Below are 17827 nucleotides of genomic sequence, written 5' to 3'. Positions count from 1 at the left end.
CGGTCTATCGCACGATAGATCATCTCGTGTAAAGCACCCTTAACACTCATGTCCCACAGTTCATACTAATAGCAAACACTCATAATCAGCAAGCTATACTCATGGCTAAAAATCATGTCCAACACACTTTGCTAACAGGCCATACTCATATGCGAAACTCACGAAATCCGTAGCCAACAGTTCCTACGTATGGGCAACAGTACATATTTATGGCCAACATTCATGACCAACAGTCCATACTCATAGCCAACATTCAGAGCCAGTAGTCCATAGTTAAGGCCAAAACTCACAGCCCAAAGTCCATACTCACAGCAAACACTTATAGCCAGCAATCTATACTTATTGTTAACAATCATGCCCAACACACTTGGCTAACAGGCCATACTCATATCCTAATCTCATAGCCAACAGTTCATACTTATGGGCAACAGTACATACTCATGTCCAACATTCATGACCAACAATCCATACTCATAGCCAGTAGTCCATAGTTAAGGCCACATTCATGGCTCACAGTCCATACTTATAGCCAACACTCATAGCCAATAGTCCATAATTAAGGCCAACACTCATGGCTCACAGTCCATACTCATAGCCAACACTCATAGCCAATAATCCATAGTTAAGGCCAACACTCATGGCTCACAATTCATACTCATAGCCAACACTCGTAGCCAGCAGTCTACACTCATGGCCAACACACTTAGCTAATAGTCCATACTCATGATCAACATTCACCAGACAATTATAGAAGCAGTTTTATACCTTCAGGTACAGTAAATTAGCTTACATCTACACAACACAATGCAGAACCAGATCGATGCACACTCATCTCCTGGATCCCGAGAGCCTGACGTCAAGAACAAAATGGATCTGGTATTTCGGCCAGAGGGAAGATTCATGAATGAGACAGACTCAGTTCTGACTTGTCTTCTTTAACATTGCATGTAGGTGCAAAATAAATCCTAAACGTATGAATAACGCTCCACCCACTCATGAAGATAGACCAAGATAGACGTGACAGACCTTGGTAGTGTGTCATACACAGCTGAAATGGGGGAAGGGTGTAATTTACTGATGAGACGAGCAGAGAGCTGGTCCTTTGGTGGGGAGGGCAGGGATTCCCTCCTTTGGAGAGCATTAAGCTGATTAAATGGAGCCGCTGGGATAGCAAATGGATGGGGCTTTGGAAATATGTCCTCCTGTGGTTTCATTGCTGGTGGTGCTGAACGGACAGCTCCCTCCTGCATGGTGAACCCATGTGACTCCATGACCGCCTGTGATTCAGGATATTTCTTAGAGAAGATGAAAAGCTCTTAATAGGTTACTGAGACACAAAATGGCTTAACTCTTTCCCTTCCAGCCTGGAAGACGAGACGAGGATACGGACAGAATATGTTGCGATCAATTTTTTTTTTTTATTATGGCGACGCAGTCTTTAACCTTCAAATGTCCTGTAGATGTAGGAAAGGCTCGGGAGGGATGGGAGGAGGCAAGAAGGAGACTTGAGGCTGGGAGTAAATTAATAAGAAACTGCTAAGACACAAGCGTGCATAGGAGACTTATGGAGAGAAGACACGGAGAGAAAAATTACTGAATGTATGAAGATGAGGACGGGCGGATGAGGGTGGAAAGGAAGAGGAATGGAAGGAATCCGGATGACATTGCAACGTTAAGATCATAGAAAGTTCTGATTAATCCAAAAACACACAAAAATTACAGGGTGCCCAACGGTGGCACCACCGGACGTCTATTGGAACCCGTCAACGCCTCAACTGGGACTCCAATTAGTACTGTATGGACGTGTCGGGTCCTTCGAAAAGGAGAGACCCTCCTTGTAGGTACTCTCAGCTCTGGCTTCTGGATGAGGATTGCAGCTGGACACCCCCCTCTATTACCTTAAAGACAAGGTATTTGAGGGCACGTCTATTTTGGTTTAGCGGGGCCTTCTCCAATCCAAAAACACACAAAAATTACAGGGTGCCCAATGGTGGTACCACCAGACATCCATTGCAACCATTCAACGACTCAACTGTGACTCCAATTAGTAATGCATGGACATGTCGGATCCTTCGTAAAGGAGAAACCCTCCTTATAGATGTGCTTAGCTCTGGCGTTTGGATGAGGATTGCGGCTGGACATCCCCCGTCTATTACCTTAAAAACAGGGTATTTGAGGGCACGTTTATTTTGGTTTAGCGGCACCTTCTCCAATCCAAAAACACACAAAAATTACAGGGTGTCCAACACTAGGACCACCATACATCCATTGTAACCCATCAACACCTCAACTGTGACTCCCATTAGTAACACATGTAACAGAGAATAGTGGAGAGGGGTGATAATGCCGCGCCAAAAGATCACTTGCAATGTCAGATTAACGTATCTTTATTATTGGCATAGGTCTACGCGTTTCAGGAGCTCTGCTCCCTTCTTCAGGACCGACAAGCATCAAAGAAACATCAAATAGTTTGTAGAATCAATTTCTCCCTTGATGACAGGCGATTATTGAAGTAGTCCATACTTTAGAATGAATCACCCTCTGCTGCTGAATCCACTGGTAAAAGGAATCCGGTCAGCGCCAGATCCAATGAATCAAATAAATAGAGCCCCATAACACAGGCCAGGCAGCAGAGCAGGAGCAGGAGCTATTTGCTGGTCCCCATCTCTTGCAAGTCACAACCACATCTGGTGAGTTTTTACTCCCCCCCCTCACCCCATATTATTGGGGTAATACCCTATCTGCGCTTTTATTTCCACAGCTCTATTTATTAGTAATGCATGGACATGTCGGTCCTTCGGAAAGGAGAAACCCTCCTTGTAGATGCGCTTAGCTCTGGCTTTTGGATGAGGATTGCGGCTGGACATTCCCCCTCTATTACCTTAAAAACAGGGTATTTGAGGGCACGTCTAATTTGGTTTAGCGGGGCTTTCTCCAATCCAAAAACACACAAAAATTACAGGTTGTCCAATGCTAGGACCACCATACATCCATTGTAACCCGTCAATGCCTCAACTGTGACTCCCATTAGTAATGCATGGACGTGCCGGGTCTTTCGGAAAGGAGATACCCTCTTTGTAGATACTCTCAGCTCTGGCTTCTGGATGAGGATTGCAACTGGACGTCCCCCTCTATTGCCTAAAAATAGGGTATTTGAGGGCACGTCCATTTCGGTTTAGCGGCGCCTACTCCAGACGTCTTACGAAAGGACATAAGATTTAATCAAGGCTAAGATATGAAGACATTGGATTGAGCAAAGCAGAGAGATTATCGAAATGTTAAAGAGATGGAAGTGCAAAAAAAGCAAAGCAGCGGATAAGCTGCAGACTAAGGGAAGCATTGACAGATGAGGGTGGCGTGATAAGATGGGACGCTGGATACCCGGCTCTCTCCGTGTATGTCCTCTGCACCAAAATCCAATTTCACTTTCGAGTTTCTATCACATTATGTAGATATATGTAATTATTTCTCTAGATAGGACGCCAGACCTTGACTTTACAACCCATTAGCAATGACAGAATTGAATATGAGAATGTCCCGAAAACGTCACAAGGAAATGTATCTTTATAAAATAAAATTATCTATATATTAAAAGCTCTGAGGTATTCCCACTGGTCACTGGAGCATACAAAATAAGCTGACATTTCCTAGGTTCTGTAGTTTATTTTTCAGCTTTACTGTGTAGACTGGGACAGAATGAGCAGAGTCATCTCGGTACCATTAGAAGGCAGGGTCAAAAAATTCTTGTCATTCTTTAGAGGGCAAAAGACGATGATAAATGATAATGATAGCGTATTTGCCAACAGTACTCTGATTTGGCCGGCTTAATTAAATTGCATTCAGCAGTGGCCATTTTGGGGGCATTTTTTGGGAATTTTTGGTGTGTTGAAGCATTATCAGGTAATCTGTAGGTTGGGAAATTAAGGATTCTGTCACGCTATGTACGGGGAAGTACCAATCGAATGGCGAAAGGAAAGGGAAACCCTGTGTCTAGGGAAAGGGAAGATAGTGACCATGAACAAACCTACTGCTGGTCCCTGGGGTCCCTCCCCAGCCTAGATAGGTTCTGCACCTATGCGCCGAGCAGGATACCTGGCCCTAGGTATCCCTAGTGCTGGTCCCTGGGGTCCCTCCCCACCCTAGATAGCTTCTGCACCTATGCGCCGAGCAGGATACCTGACCCTAGGTATCCCTAGTGCTGGTCCCTGGGGTCCCTCCCCACCCTAGATAGGTTCTGCACCTATGCACTGAGCAGGATACCTGACCCTAGGTATCCCTAGTGCTGGTCCCTGGGGTCCCTCACCACCCTAGAGAAACCCTGTGTATAGGGAAAGGGAAGATAGTGACCCCTGAACAAGCCTACTGCTGGTCCCTGGGGTCACTCCCCACCCTAGATAGGTTCTGCACCTATGCACTGAGCAGGAAACCTGATCCTAGGTATCCCTAGTGCTGGTCCCTGGAGTCCCTCACCACCCTAGAGAAACCCTGTGTCTAGGGAAAGGGAAGATAGTGACCCCTGAACAAGCCTACTGCTGGTCCCTGGGGTCACTCCCCACCCTAGATAGGTTCTGCACCTATGCGCCAAGCTAGATACCTGACTATAGATATCCCTAGTCCTGGGCCCTAAGTAGGGAACAGGTGGGATGAGCTCTTTGTCAACCCCACTAAACACTATAGGCAACACAAGGAATACACACAGGGGGGAAATGTATGAACTACTTATGACACAGGTAGAAGTTCAGCAAAGTTTTCTGCAACGATACCACAGAGGAGTACAAGCCTCCTGCTTGCACCCAGAGCTTGAATGAACTGAAATTTTCACCAGATCCAGTCCAAGGAAGGAAGGGGTATTTAAACACCAAGATAATGCTGATGGTCAGCAACTGGGTGGAAGTAGAGCTCCTGCCGGGTCCAAATAGGGGAGAGATTAATACAGCAGAAAAGCTACCTATACCAATGACTACTAACAGCAGGAATAATGGTAAGTCAGGGAGCATTCTGCGCAGATAAACGCTATAACCTTCTATGGCCCGAAACCACATGACTGTCAGTCACCCGTGACAGGTTTGTCAAATATTCTCACATTGCTTCCTTGTCTCCGATTTCCTGCCTGCTGGATGCAGCACACTCTTGCTTGATTTTCAGTTCAGACTTGGCGTGGTTGCCACCTTTGCCCAAAGTTTGAGCTCTGATTGATACTGACACTTTCCGCATTGGGACCTGATAAGGCATCTTAAAGGGAACCTGTCACCAATTTTTTCCCTATTAAACCAAAAGTGTCACCTTCTGCAGCTCCTGGGCTGCAGTCTATGAAGGTGCACCTTGCTGCTGACCCCCCCCCCCTTGCAGACCCCAAAAAGAACTTTATAAAATCTAACCGTTGTCTATGCAAATTAGTTCTGTTGGCAAGATGGGCGGGCTCTATTTCGTCTCCTGTCCCCCCTCCTGCCGCTCTTCGCCGTCCTCCTGTCATGATTGACAAGGATGGCGCCGCCGAGGGCAGCAGCATGCCTGACCACATTTTTCTGTTCCGGTTGTGCTTTTTACTTACAGAGAAATATAGTTTGGGCTTAAATTTTATCACTCAAGTTACTATATTGATACTCCAGAAAATATTTCCCAAAATGGCCGACTTTTTCAATTCCGTGTATGCATATTCAGAGTATAATGAGGACAATCTGGGATAACGCCCTGGGCCCATAGCTCCGTGGAAGGACCATGGCCAGGTTGCCCTCATTATAATGTTTCGTGCGGCAACACGTACTCACCTCCCTCCCGTTCCACCCGGCAAAAGTCTCCGGGCAGAGAGCTTTCCTGGAACTACACTGCCGGCAGTACAGGATGGCAGGACAGCTACAGGGGAGCTCCTGTCACCAGCGTGATGTCATCATCAGTGGACACCAGCACGTACGCGCAGCAAGAAGCATGTGGAGCCATAGGGGAACGGGAGTGACTATGTGTTTTTGTTTTTTTTATGTATATGTCTGTGGTATGTGTGAGGTTCAGAGTATATATAGGAGGCTATGTGAGGGCTCATGCTGTATATAGGAGGCTATGTGAGGGCTCATACTGTATACAGGAGGCTATTTGAGGGCTCATACTGTATATAGGAGGCTATGTGAGGGCTCATGCTGTATATAGGAGGCTATGTGAGGGCTCATAATTCATATAGGGGGCTATGTGAGGGCTCATGCTGTATATAGGAGGCTATGTGAGGGCTCATACTGTATACAGGAGGCTATGTGAGGGCTCAGACTATATATAGGAGGCTATGTGAGGGCTCATACTGTATATAGGAGGCTATGTGAGGGCTCATGCTGTATATAGGAGGCTATGTGAGGGCTCATACTGTATACAGGAGGCTATGTGAGGGCTCAGACTATATATAGGAGGCTATGTGAGGGCTCATACTGTATATAGGAGGCTATGTGAGGGCTCATGCTGTATATATGAGGCTATGTGAGGGCTCATACTGTATACAGGAGGCTATGTGAGGGCTCAGACTATATATAGGAGGCTATGTGAGGGCTCATACTGTATATAGGAGGCTATGTGAGGGCTCATGCTGTATATAGGAGGCTATGTGAGGGCTCATACTGTATACAGGAGGCTATGTGAGGGCTCAGACTATATATAGGAGGCTATGTGAGGGCTCATACTGTATATAGGAGGCTATGTGAGGGCTCATGCTGTATATAGGAGGCTATGTGAGGGCTCATGCTGTATATAGGAGGCTATGTGAGGGCTCATACTGTATACAGGAGGCTATGTGAGGGCTCAGACTATATATAGGAGGCTATGTGAGGGCTCATGCTGTATATAGGAGGCTATGTGAGGGCTCATACTGCATACAGGAGGCTATGTGAGGGCTCAGACTATATATAGGAGGCTATGTGAGGGCTCATACTGTATATAGGAGGCTATGTGAGGGCTCATGCTGTATATAGGGGCTATGTGGTGGCTCATGCTGTATATGAGAGTCTACGTGGGGACTCATGCTATATATAGGGTCTATATGGTGGCTCATTCTGTATATAGGAGGCTGGGTGGTAGTTCCTGCAGTCTATAGGGGCAATGTGTGAGCTTTTACTGTATATAGGGGCTATGTTGGGGCTCATGCTGGATATAAGAGGCAATGTGGAGGCTCATACTGTATAGGGGCTATGTTGGGGCTCATGCTATATATAGGAGTTTATGTGAGGCTCATACAGTATATTGGGGCTATGTTGGGGCTCATACTGTATATAGGAGGATAAAGAAAATAAGTTTTACCCAGCTCACCTACTTCAATGGAAGCCCAGATGCCATGGATCGTGCACGAGAAAAAAAGGTCAGCAAGTCCTTGTAGAAGTAGTAGAAGGAAGAGTTTACCAGCACTCAGGTCCAGGCAGAAAATTTCTTTAAAATGAAGATTCTTTATTCACATATTCTTAAAAAGTCCATACTATGGTAATCAAGCCCATGTTAGACAAATTTTCTGCCTGGACCTGCGTGCTGGTAAACTCTACCTTCTACTGTATATAGGAGGCTATGTAAGGGACCATAATGTATATAGGGGCTAAGTGAGGGCTCATGCTGTATATAAGAGGCTATGTGGAGGCTCATACTGTATATATGAGCTATGTGGTGACTCTTGCTGTATATAGGGGCTGGGTGGGAACTCCTGCTGCCTATAGGGGCTATGCTTGGGCTCCTGCTGTGTAGAGGAGGCTATGTGGGGCTCATACTGTATATAGGGGCTATGTTTGGGCTCGTGTTGTGTATAGGAGGCTACGTGGGGCTTATACTGTATATAGGGGCTATGTTGGGGCAAATGCTGTGCATAGGGGCTATGTTTGGGCTCTTGTTATGTATAGGAGGCTATGTGGGGCTCATACTGTATATTGGGGCTATGTTGGGGCTCATGCTGTATATAGGGGCTATGTTTGGACTCTTCCTGTGTATAGGGGCTATTTGTGGGCTCCTGCTGTGTTTAGGAGGCTATGTGGGGCTCATACTGCATATAGGGGCTATGTTGAGGTTCATGCTGTAGTTAGAAGTCTATGTGGGTCTCATGCTGTATATAGAGACTATGTGGGGGCTCATGATGTACATAGGAGGCTATATGGAGGCTCATGATATATATACAGTATATAGGAGTCTATGTGGAGGCTCGTACTGTTATTAGGGGCTACATGGGAGTTACTAAAGTCCGCTATTTTCGGAAATATTTTCTGGAGTGTTTCTATTTTTGTGTTGTACCTATTGGGGCCAGTGGTTTGGGGATTGCAGACGTGCACACATGTGGATCTTTTTTTATGTTTTTACTCGTGGTCTAGATAGAAATATGTGAAATAAATGAGGCTCCTGATTTCATCTGCATCCAGGGGGAGCAAATATGAGAGTGTTTTGCATGTGAGGGGCTCTCTCCATTCACTTTTATGGAAGTTACACATACACCAAAGCCCCGGTCAGCTTGACCTCAGGGGGCCCATCCATGTTCTGGGGTCCGGCATCTAACCTGGGACAACTCCTTTAATCTACATCTGCTATCTAAATAACATCTACACATACATTTCCAAAAAGTTGCAGACGACATCACATTTCTCTTGCTTCCGTGCTTCCTTTCTGTAACCGGTTCCTCCATCTCGCTAATTCTCGACCTTGTTCCCGGAGAATGAGTAGGAGGACATTTCTGTAAGGTATTTAAAGTAATCCTGATTACAGCCGCGTGCTCACCTGCGAGCCCTCACACCTGAGATTATAAACTCATTTGAGGTCATGCTCGGAATAATTGGAAGGGTCAGGCACACAGCGGGGGCCGTGCAAACACCGAATATCTGCTCCTTGCTCTCCGATAACTCATCATAAGTCCTCCTTATTTCCACCAGTAATTGTGAGCCATGAACTTCATTAGCTCCTTCTCTTTTCAAGGATCTTTTGGATTGCACCCATTAACTGTGCATCTATGTCAACTCTTTAAGGGCTAGTTCAGATGGCCGAATGGTCAGTCACTGATCCAACCAACCAAGGGTCCATGTGTGGCCTCTCCTGACATCGCAATCCGTACTTGGACCATGTTTCAAAGACATCGGCCTTACTGAGGTAGTTGTAACTGACTAAGGCAACTTACAGACACTAGAACCCCTCTCCCATCCCATTTCATCTGGTAAAACCCTAAACATGCAATAGAACCCTGATTTAAAGGGATTTTCCCATTTTTCCAGATGGACATTTTTGGATAGTGCTCGTAAAAATAAGTACTTTTGCAATTTACTGCTTATTAAAATGTGCAGCCATTCTTGAGATATTAACACTTATATTTTGTTTCCAGCTCGTTACCGAGGAGACCGACCACCACTGCTGTTTAGTCTAGTTTATAATTTTGGTTACCTAGGAGACTCGTCACCTGTGCTGTCTAGTTTATAAGCCCTGAGCTGAAGCTAACCGTGATTAGGAGGTAACAACTTACTCCAATGATCCTCACCATCGTTATAACTGTGTTTACAAGATCAATAGAAAACAGATTGAAAGCACTGTGCATGTTCAGGGGTGGTCGGTCTCCGAGGGAACCAAAGACAAAATTGTTAATATCTGGAGAACGGCTGAAAATTTTAACACGCAGTAAATTGCAAAATCGATTGTATTTATGAGCACTATCCGACAATACCCATTATTGAAAATGGAAAAAAACCCTTTAAGGCAGTCTAATACTGGTCCTAAAATCGTAATTTTGGAACATCATTTCTAAGAACTGTGCGGGAACAGTATGAGTAAATTGGGCGTTACCATTTTTCTTGATAAAGGCATGAGTTTATCAGCACTAATCGGATAGGGTCAAAGGGGCAGTGCGTTCATAAATTTCCAGGAGGAGTAACAGAGGAATGTAACAACAAAGAGTTATAAAATGATTTACTAGATTAGTCACGTCTGGAGAGCGGGACAGGTCCTCTTTGCTCGGCACACAATGTATTTCCAGAGCAGATGCCACTTATATGGAAGAGTGGATGTGCTGTAAGCCATTAGATGCCAGGTTGCCCATCCGTCACCGCCCCTCTGCAGGGAGCCTATCTCCTAACATATGTCTCTCTGCTGCTTTTGTTGTCTCGCTGCAGCTCAGCGTGCCGCTCATTCTGGATATGAAAGGTCATATGCACAATGGCTCAGACAATGGCATTCTGTCTTATGGAGGAGATGCAGCACTTTGTTATCCAGGCTGCAGAATGCCGCGTGCTCCGCAGGGCTTTATTAATTACTGGGACCAGTGCGTACCCGGCTTTCCAAGCTAATAACTCTACTTCATGGCAGAATGCCCTTTATGCACTATATTCTAGCAGACATCAGAGTTAGGAAAAGATGGGCAGCAACCATTCTGACCAAGCTTGCAACAGATTGCTTAAAGGGGTGTCCAGGAAGGTTGCATATTTCGGATCAGCGATACTCCTCCATACTCAGTGCTGCGTCCCCCGCTGGTTTGCAGGTGTCAACATCCGATGCTGCATCACATAAGCACCACTGATTGGCTGCAGTGTTTATATTTTGTCTCCAATCAGGCGCAAGACCCCATGGACCAGTTTAGAAAACAGAGCTGAATAAGAAGGAGCGGCGCTTGGAGGTATCAATTCAAGATTACCATAGAAAGGGGGTTAAATGTAAATGCTGTAGTCGATCAGTGGCCGCTCAGACAAAATTTGAGCACTCCAGACAATCAGTGGCCATTCAGATAAAATGTGATTGCTGCAGCTAATCAGTGGCAGCTCAGATAAAATGTGAGTGCTGCAGCTAATCAGTGGCAGCTCAGATAAAATGTGAGTGCTGCAGCTAATCAGTTGCAGCTCAGATAAAATGTCAGCACTGCAGCCAATCGGTGGCTACTCAAAATGTGAGCACTGAAGCTAATCAGTGGCCAATCAGATAAAATGTGAGCGCTGCAGCCAATCAGTGGCTACTCAAAATGTGAGTTCCATAGATGATCAGTGGCCGCTCAGACAAAATGTGAATTTTGCAGCTGATCAGCGGCCAGTCAAATAAAATGTGAACACTCCAGACAATAAGTGGCTGCTCAGATAAAATGTCAGCACTGCAGTCAATCAGTGGCTACTCAAAATGTAAGCGTCCCAGCCAAGTGGCTATTCAAACTTTGAGCACTGCAGCCAATCAGAGGCCACTCAGATAAAATGTGAGTTCTGCAGCCAATCAGTGGTTACTAAAAATGTGAGCACTGCAGCCAATCAATGGCTTGTCAGACAAAATGTGAGGGTTGCAGTTGATCACTAGCCACTAAGACAAAATTGATCATTGTCCACTCAACAAAAAGTGTACACTGCAGCAGCCAATCAGTGCCTACGCAGACAAATTGGAAAGACTGCAGCCAATCAGTGTCTGCTCAGGAGAAAAGAGAGCGCAGCAGCCCATCAGTTTCTGCTAATGCAAAATGTGATTTCTGCAGCTAAATCTGTGGCTTCTCAGACAAATTAGGAATACTGCAGTCGATCAGTGGCTGCTCCGACAAAATGCGCATGCTGCAGCCAAACAGTGGTCACGGACATTAGACTGTTTGGCCAAACTCGTCTACACTTTCCTATTAAGGCGATACAAAATATTAAAAAGTATAGATAATAAACCACATCTTTGGCACTGCTATGTAGAAGTAATTTACTGTACAGTTTTGGAACCTTCTTATTTCCCAGGTTTGGTCTTTTTAGCGCTAACGTTCCGGAGCTTCTGTCAGTGGGCTCCGCCCCTAGTTCTTTATCTTCTCCCCATAAAGCCAGTCATGGTTGAGAAGTTAAAGAAAACCTCCCGCTGATCATCTTGAGGCATCGTCTTTATTATGCAAATTGTGACCTTTCTCAAAAACTTGTGCTGATTGCAGCTATTTTTCTATTTCTGCCACCCGTTAGATACCAGGGGATTTGCATGTGCGTGAATCATTGGTGATTGTCTTGAATTAGTGCGCCGAGCAGACGGAGATCCCACCTTAGCCAGACGCAAATGTACCATGTGATCGGTGCCAAAAATTACTACAGAACATAGGGAGAGGGGAACAGGGTCACCTCCCGCCACTCACCTGATCCCTTCACTCCCTGACATCACTATACGCGTCATTCTCCCCATCGCCAATCATGTGCCTAGGCCCTCACTTGCCCTGAACGCACCCTGGCTAGTGAGAAGGCAGGCAAGAGCACTAGTCTCACCTCTGCAATAATACATCACAAGGGAAGGGAGACAGACAGGGGAAAATAGACACAAAAAAGAAAACATGTCAAGCTCCTCCAATGCAGCTAAACACCACAGTGTAACGCCTGCCTGGATCAACAGACTCAGGTGGGATGTAATGGACAGACTAGAGGGAAGCCACTCACCAAGCAGGACCCACAGAACCCTGAAACTCTGAAACCCCTATACAGGAATTTGGAATTACACAGGGCCTTGGAGATCACTACCTGTGGAAGGCTGAAGTCCGATGAGAGTAGTAGTCAGGCAGGGTCAAACCAGGAATTGCGGAACAGGGACAGAATCGGCAGGCAAGGACGTAATCAGAAAATGTAGCAGAGGTCAAATCCGGATCGGGCAGCAAGGTACAAAAACAGCAGGCAGAAGGGTAGTCAGAAAACACGCAGAAGTCAGCACACAGGAATCACAAAACAGAATAGGGTGGACCAGGAGCCAGGAAATCAGAACTATCTCTGGCAGAGGTCAGCAGACAGGAGGGGAACTAAGAAGGGTGTGGTGTCTTCCCATTGGCTGTAGCTGGACGCTGGCAACTTCAGCTGGAAGACACACACCACCCACAGTCAGCCAGCGGTACTGCAGATCCCAAGATAACCCAGCCCAGTGAATGATCGGAGCCTGCGCCCACCGGTGCCGCTGGCATCGACTCCTCTCCCATCACCAGCACCATCCACGGCAGGAACACGGCGTCGCCTGGCGATCGGAGCAGAAGTCGCTGGAGCGGATTCCGGTGGTGACATAACACTCAGCTGCAATTGTCATGACTCCTCAGCTTCTTCCAGAGACAGGCTCCTTCTAAAGTGGTCAGCATAAGAATGAAGGTTCTATCCTCTGCGTCAGATGGTAAGACACATGAATTTTTATGGTGAAGGGCAGTGATCACAAAAGAGCTGCAACTGAAATTAAGGCTACGAAGAACAGCCAGACAGGAAAGAGGCCTTAACTCCTACAGTAGTAAACGAAAGTAGATGTAACTGAAATACAAGTAGTGGATCTGCGAGCAATAAGGCTCTGTCACCTTCTGATCCCAACTTGCCAGAGGTCTTCTCAAAGTGGGACACCCCCATGACAACTCCTCAGATACTTTCTCCTTGTGCTAACTTATGGTTTCCAAGTGTCTACTTCTAGACTGACAACTGATGGCCATTCAGATGCTACTCACAACGTATGTATAACTGATGGCCCTTTCATCTTCTGCTTCTGGTGCTGACAAATAAAGGCTTTTTGGGTCCATACTCCAGATGTTTCTCCAGATGTCTACTTCTGGTGCTGACAATTATGGTTCTCCGGTTGCCCACACCTTGCGCTTACAACTGATGGCTCTCAAGGTGTCTTCCTCAATTGCTGACAACTGGAGGCTGTCAAGGTGCCAACTCCTAGTACTGACAACTGATGGTTCTCCAGTGTCTGCTCCAGATGCTTATAACTGATGGCTCGCCAAATGCTTTCCCCTGGCGCTAATTTTTAATTTTTATCCAAATGTCTACTTCTTGTGCAACAAATTATGATTTGTCCTTGTCTACTCCAGGTGCTTATAACTGATGACATTAATGGTGTCTTGTCCTAATGCTGACCCTTGATAGCCATTCCAATGACTACTTCTGGTGATGACAAGCGATGGCCTTTCCAATGTCTGATTCTGGTGCTGACAACTGATGGCTCTCCAGGTGCCTTCTGGTGCTGATTACTGTTGGTTCGCCAGGATTCTACTCATACTGCTTTTAACTGATGAGTCTTCAAGTGTTTTCCCCTGATGCTTACAACTGATGGCTGTCCAGGTGCCGACTCCTAGTGCTGACACCTGATGGCTCTCCAATGTCTACTCCAGATTCTTATAACTAGTGGCTCTCAATGTACTTTCCCCTGGTGCTAACTAATGTTTTTCCAGATGTTTACTTTTGGTGCTGATAAGTAATGGTTATCTGGGTGACAATTCCTTGTGCTTACAACTGATTGCCCTTCCAATGACTCTCCAGGTGCCTTCTGGTGCTGATTACTGATGGTTCTCCAGAATTTTACTCCTACTGCTTTTAACTGATGAGTCTTCAAGTGTTTTCCCCTGATGCATACAATTGATGACTCTCCAGGTGCCAACTCTTAATACTGACTACTGATGGCTCTCCAGTGTCTACCCCAGGTGCTTACAACTGATGGCTTTCCAGATGCCTTCTTCTGGTATTGACAACTGATGGCTCTCAAGGTGTCTTCCTTGTGCACTGACAACTCCAGAGTTCTCCAGAATTCTACTCAGGCGTATAACTGAGGGCTCCCCAGGTGTCTTTCCCTAGTGTGGACAACCGATGGCTCTCCTGGTGGCAACTCCTAGTACTGACAACTGATGGTTCTCCAGTGTCTAGTCCAGAAGCTAAGAGATGAAGGCTCTTTAAGTGTCCTCTCCTGGTGCTGACCACTGATGGGACCTTCCGATGTCTCTTAATACTGACTACTGATAGCTCTCCAGTGTCTACGCCAGGTGGTTATAACTGAAGGCTTTCCAGATACCTTCTTCTGGTGCTGACAACTGATGGTTTGCCAAATATCTTCCTTCAGCACTGACAACTGATGGTTCTCCAAGATTCTACTCAGGCTTATAACTGATGGCACCCCAGTTGTCTTCCCCTAATGTGAGCCAATGATGGCTGTCCAGGTGTCGACTAATAGATCTGACAACTGATGGTTCTCCAGTGTCTACTCCAGACGCTTAGAGCTGAAGCTCTTTAGACTCTGTCCTCTCCTAGTGTTGACAACTGATGGCCCTTCTGATGTCTACATCTGGTGCTAACAACAGATTTTTCTCTAGGATTATACTTATAGTGCTTAGAACTGATGGGTCTTCAATTGTCTTCCCCAATTGCCTACAACTAATAACTCTCCAGGTGCAAACTCTTAGTACTGACAACTGATGATTCTCCAGTGTCTACCCCAGTCACTTAGAACTGCTGGCTCTTTAGGTGTTCTCCCCTGGTGCTAACAACTGATGGCCCTTCTGATTTCTACTTCTGGAGCTAACAACTGATTTTTCTCTAGGATTCTACTTCTAGTGTTTATAGCTGATGGGTCTTCAAGTGTCTCCCCCAATTGCTAACGACCATCCTAGTACTGACAACTGATGATTCTCCAGTGTTTACTCCAGATGCTTTGAACTGATGGCTCTCTGATGTCTACCTCTGTTGTCTAAAGTTGGATGTACCAAGTGTCTTTTAATGGTGCCCATAGTTGATAAGGGTCCATGGGTCTTCTCCAGGTGTCTACAACTAGTGGTTCTCGAGATAACTACTTTTTGAATCTACAATTGAGATGTGTCTAGATCAAAGATCTGGAGTGTGACCATGAAACACAACAATTAAGCCTTTGGATAGGTGCCGATGCTTGACTAAATTAAATCAGATGTCATTCAACATCTTTGCTTAGCTCGGAGACACTCTCCATGTAGACTGTCATGGTCACCATTAGTGGAAATCTCCTACATACATTATATTCTGTAACACCCATATCCGGTGGCTTGGAGTGACATATGATGCTATTAGATGAAAAGCCCCTTGTCATCGGCTTTGTAGACATCACACAGGCAGAAGGTTTAGCCTCACATTGTTTTTCAGTAAAATACTTTGCGATGAATGAAATGTGAGTGATGGAAAGAGACGTTCCGCGGCGAGGGTGGGTGTATCTGAACAGAAGCTGATACATCATGAATCACGCTGCTTATCAGACCCGGTAATTGTGACACAGCAACAAATCCCATGTATTATTAAAGGCGAGACATGGTCTGTAGTAGACGATAACGAGAGGCTAAATCATTTATGAAATAGGCCAACAGCGGGCGCAGGAAGGAGCAAGGTGAGGATGGCTCATCGCCCAGATGACTGACTCTTAAAAATGGAAATCCAATTTTATATAGCAGACATAGACCTAAAAGGGACTTTTTATGAAGGAAACCCTTCTCATTCAACATTCAACTAACCAGTCATAATCTCCAGGATCACATCTAAAGCCTTTAGGATCCTTACATGTCAGGGGTGTCACGGTTACAGACAGTCCTGTGGTGTCTGGCTTTAGAAGGTCAAAGCATTTGGTTGTGCAAACTGCTCCCTGACCTTCTAGTATTCCTGCTTGGTGTATTTGGTATCCTGTGTATCTCCTCTGCTTGGTTTTCATCCCTTTCCCTTTAGGATCCTGCATAGTTCCTCACCTTTTCAGTCGTTTTTCATCAGCACTTCACTTGGTGTCTATATACCCTCATTTCCCCTTACTCTGGGCTGGTGATAGATCTGATACCCGTAACAAGTCTTCAGTCCAAGCAGTTGGCTTGCATACATCTGGAGAAACTTTGATGTGGTTGCAGTTCCTCTCCCTGGGTCATCAGGAGATACATTATTTGTTTACTTTCCCCTTGTTTTTTATCCTTGTGTCTTCATTAGAGCTTAGTGGGGTTGACTAAGAGCTCATCCCATCCGCTTTCTACCGAGGGCTTACTTCAGGGTCGGCCAGAGTCAGGTATTCTGCTTGGTGTATAGGTGAAGAAGCTATCTAGGGTGGTGAGGGAAGCCAGGGCCCAGCGGTAGCCTTGGTCATGGGTCACAATCTCCCTTTTCCCTACACATAGGGATTCCCTTCGCTTTCGCCATTCGCTGTGACAAGGGGATTGGATGACTGCTCAACAGCACTTGGCTCTTGTCATAACACCAAAAGACTTTACTGGGTAGGTTAGCAAGCAAAGCCACCTCTCCATTGCTGACCTCCAATAACTGAAGGTCCTGGATATATGCTACAGTGCTGGCCAAAAGTATTGGCACCCCTGCAATTCTGTCAGAGAATACTCAGTTTCTGCTTGAGAATGATTGCAATCACACATTCTTTGGTATTATTATCTTCATTTTTTTTGCTTGCAATGAAAAAACACAAAAGAGAATGAAACAAAAATCAAATCATTGATCATTTCACACAAAACTCCAAAAATGGGCCAGACAAAAGTATTGGCACCCTTAGCCTAATACTTGGTTGCACAACCTTTAGCCAAAATAACAGCGAACAACCGCTTCCGGTAACCATCAATGAGTTTCTTACAATGCTCGGCTGGAATTTTAGACCATTCTTCTTTGGCAAACTGCTCCAGGTCCCTGAGATGTGAAGGTGGCCTTCTCCAAACTGCCATTGTGAGATCTCTCCACAGGTGTTCTATGGGGTTCAGATCTGGAGTCATTGCTGGCCACTTTAGTAGTCTCCAGTGCTTTCTATAAAACCATTTCCTAGTGCTTTTTGAAGTGTGTTTTGGGTCATTGTCCTGCTGGAAGACCCATGACCTCTGAGGGAGACCCAGCTTTCTCACACTGGGCCCTACATTATGCTGCAAAATTTGTTGGTAGTCTTCAGACTTCATAATGCCATGTACACGATCAAGCAGTCCAGTGCCAGAGACAGCAAAGCAACCCCAAAACATCAGGGAACCTCCGCCATGTTTGACTGTAGGGACCATGTTCTTTTCTTTGAATGCCTCTTTTTTTCCCTGTAAACTCTATGTTGATGGCTTTTCCCAAAAAGCTCTACTTTTGTCTCATCTGACCAGAGAACATTCTTCCAAAACGTTTTAGGCTTTCTCAGGTAAGTTTTGGCAAAC

This window comes from Anomaloglossus baeobatrachus, chromosome 11 (assembly GCF_048569485.1).
Source record: "Anomaloglossus baeobatrachus isolate aAnoBae1 chromosome 11, aAnoBae1.hap1, whole genome shotgun sequence".
Lineage (NCBI taxonomy): Eukaryota > Metazoa > Chordata > Amphibia > Anura > Aromobatidae > Anomaloglossus > Anomaloglossus baeobatrachus.
This window is presented reverse-complemented; position numbering follows the sequence as displayed.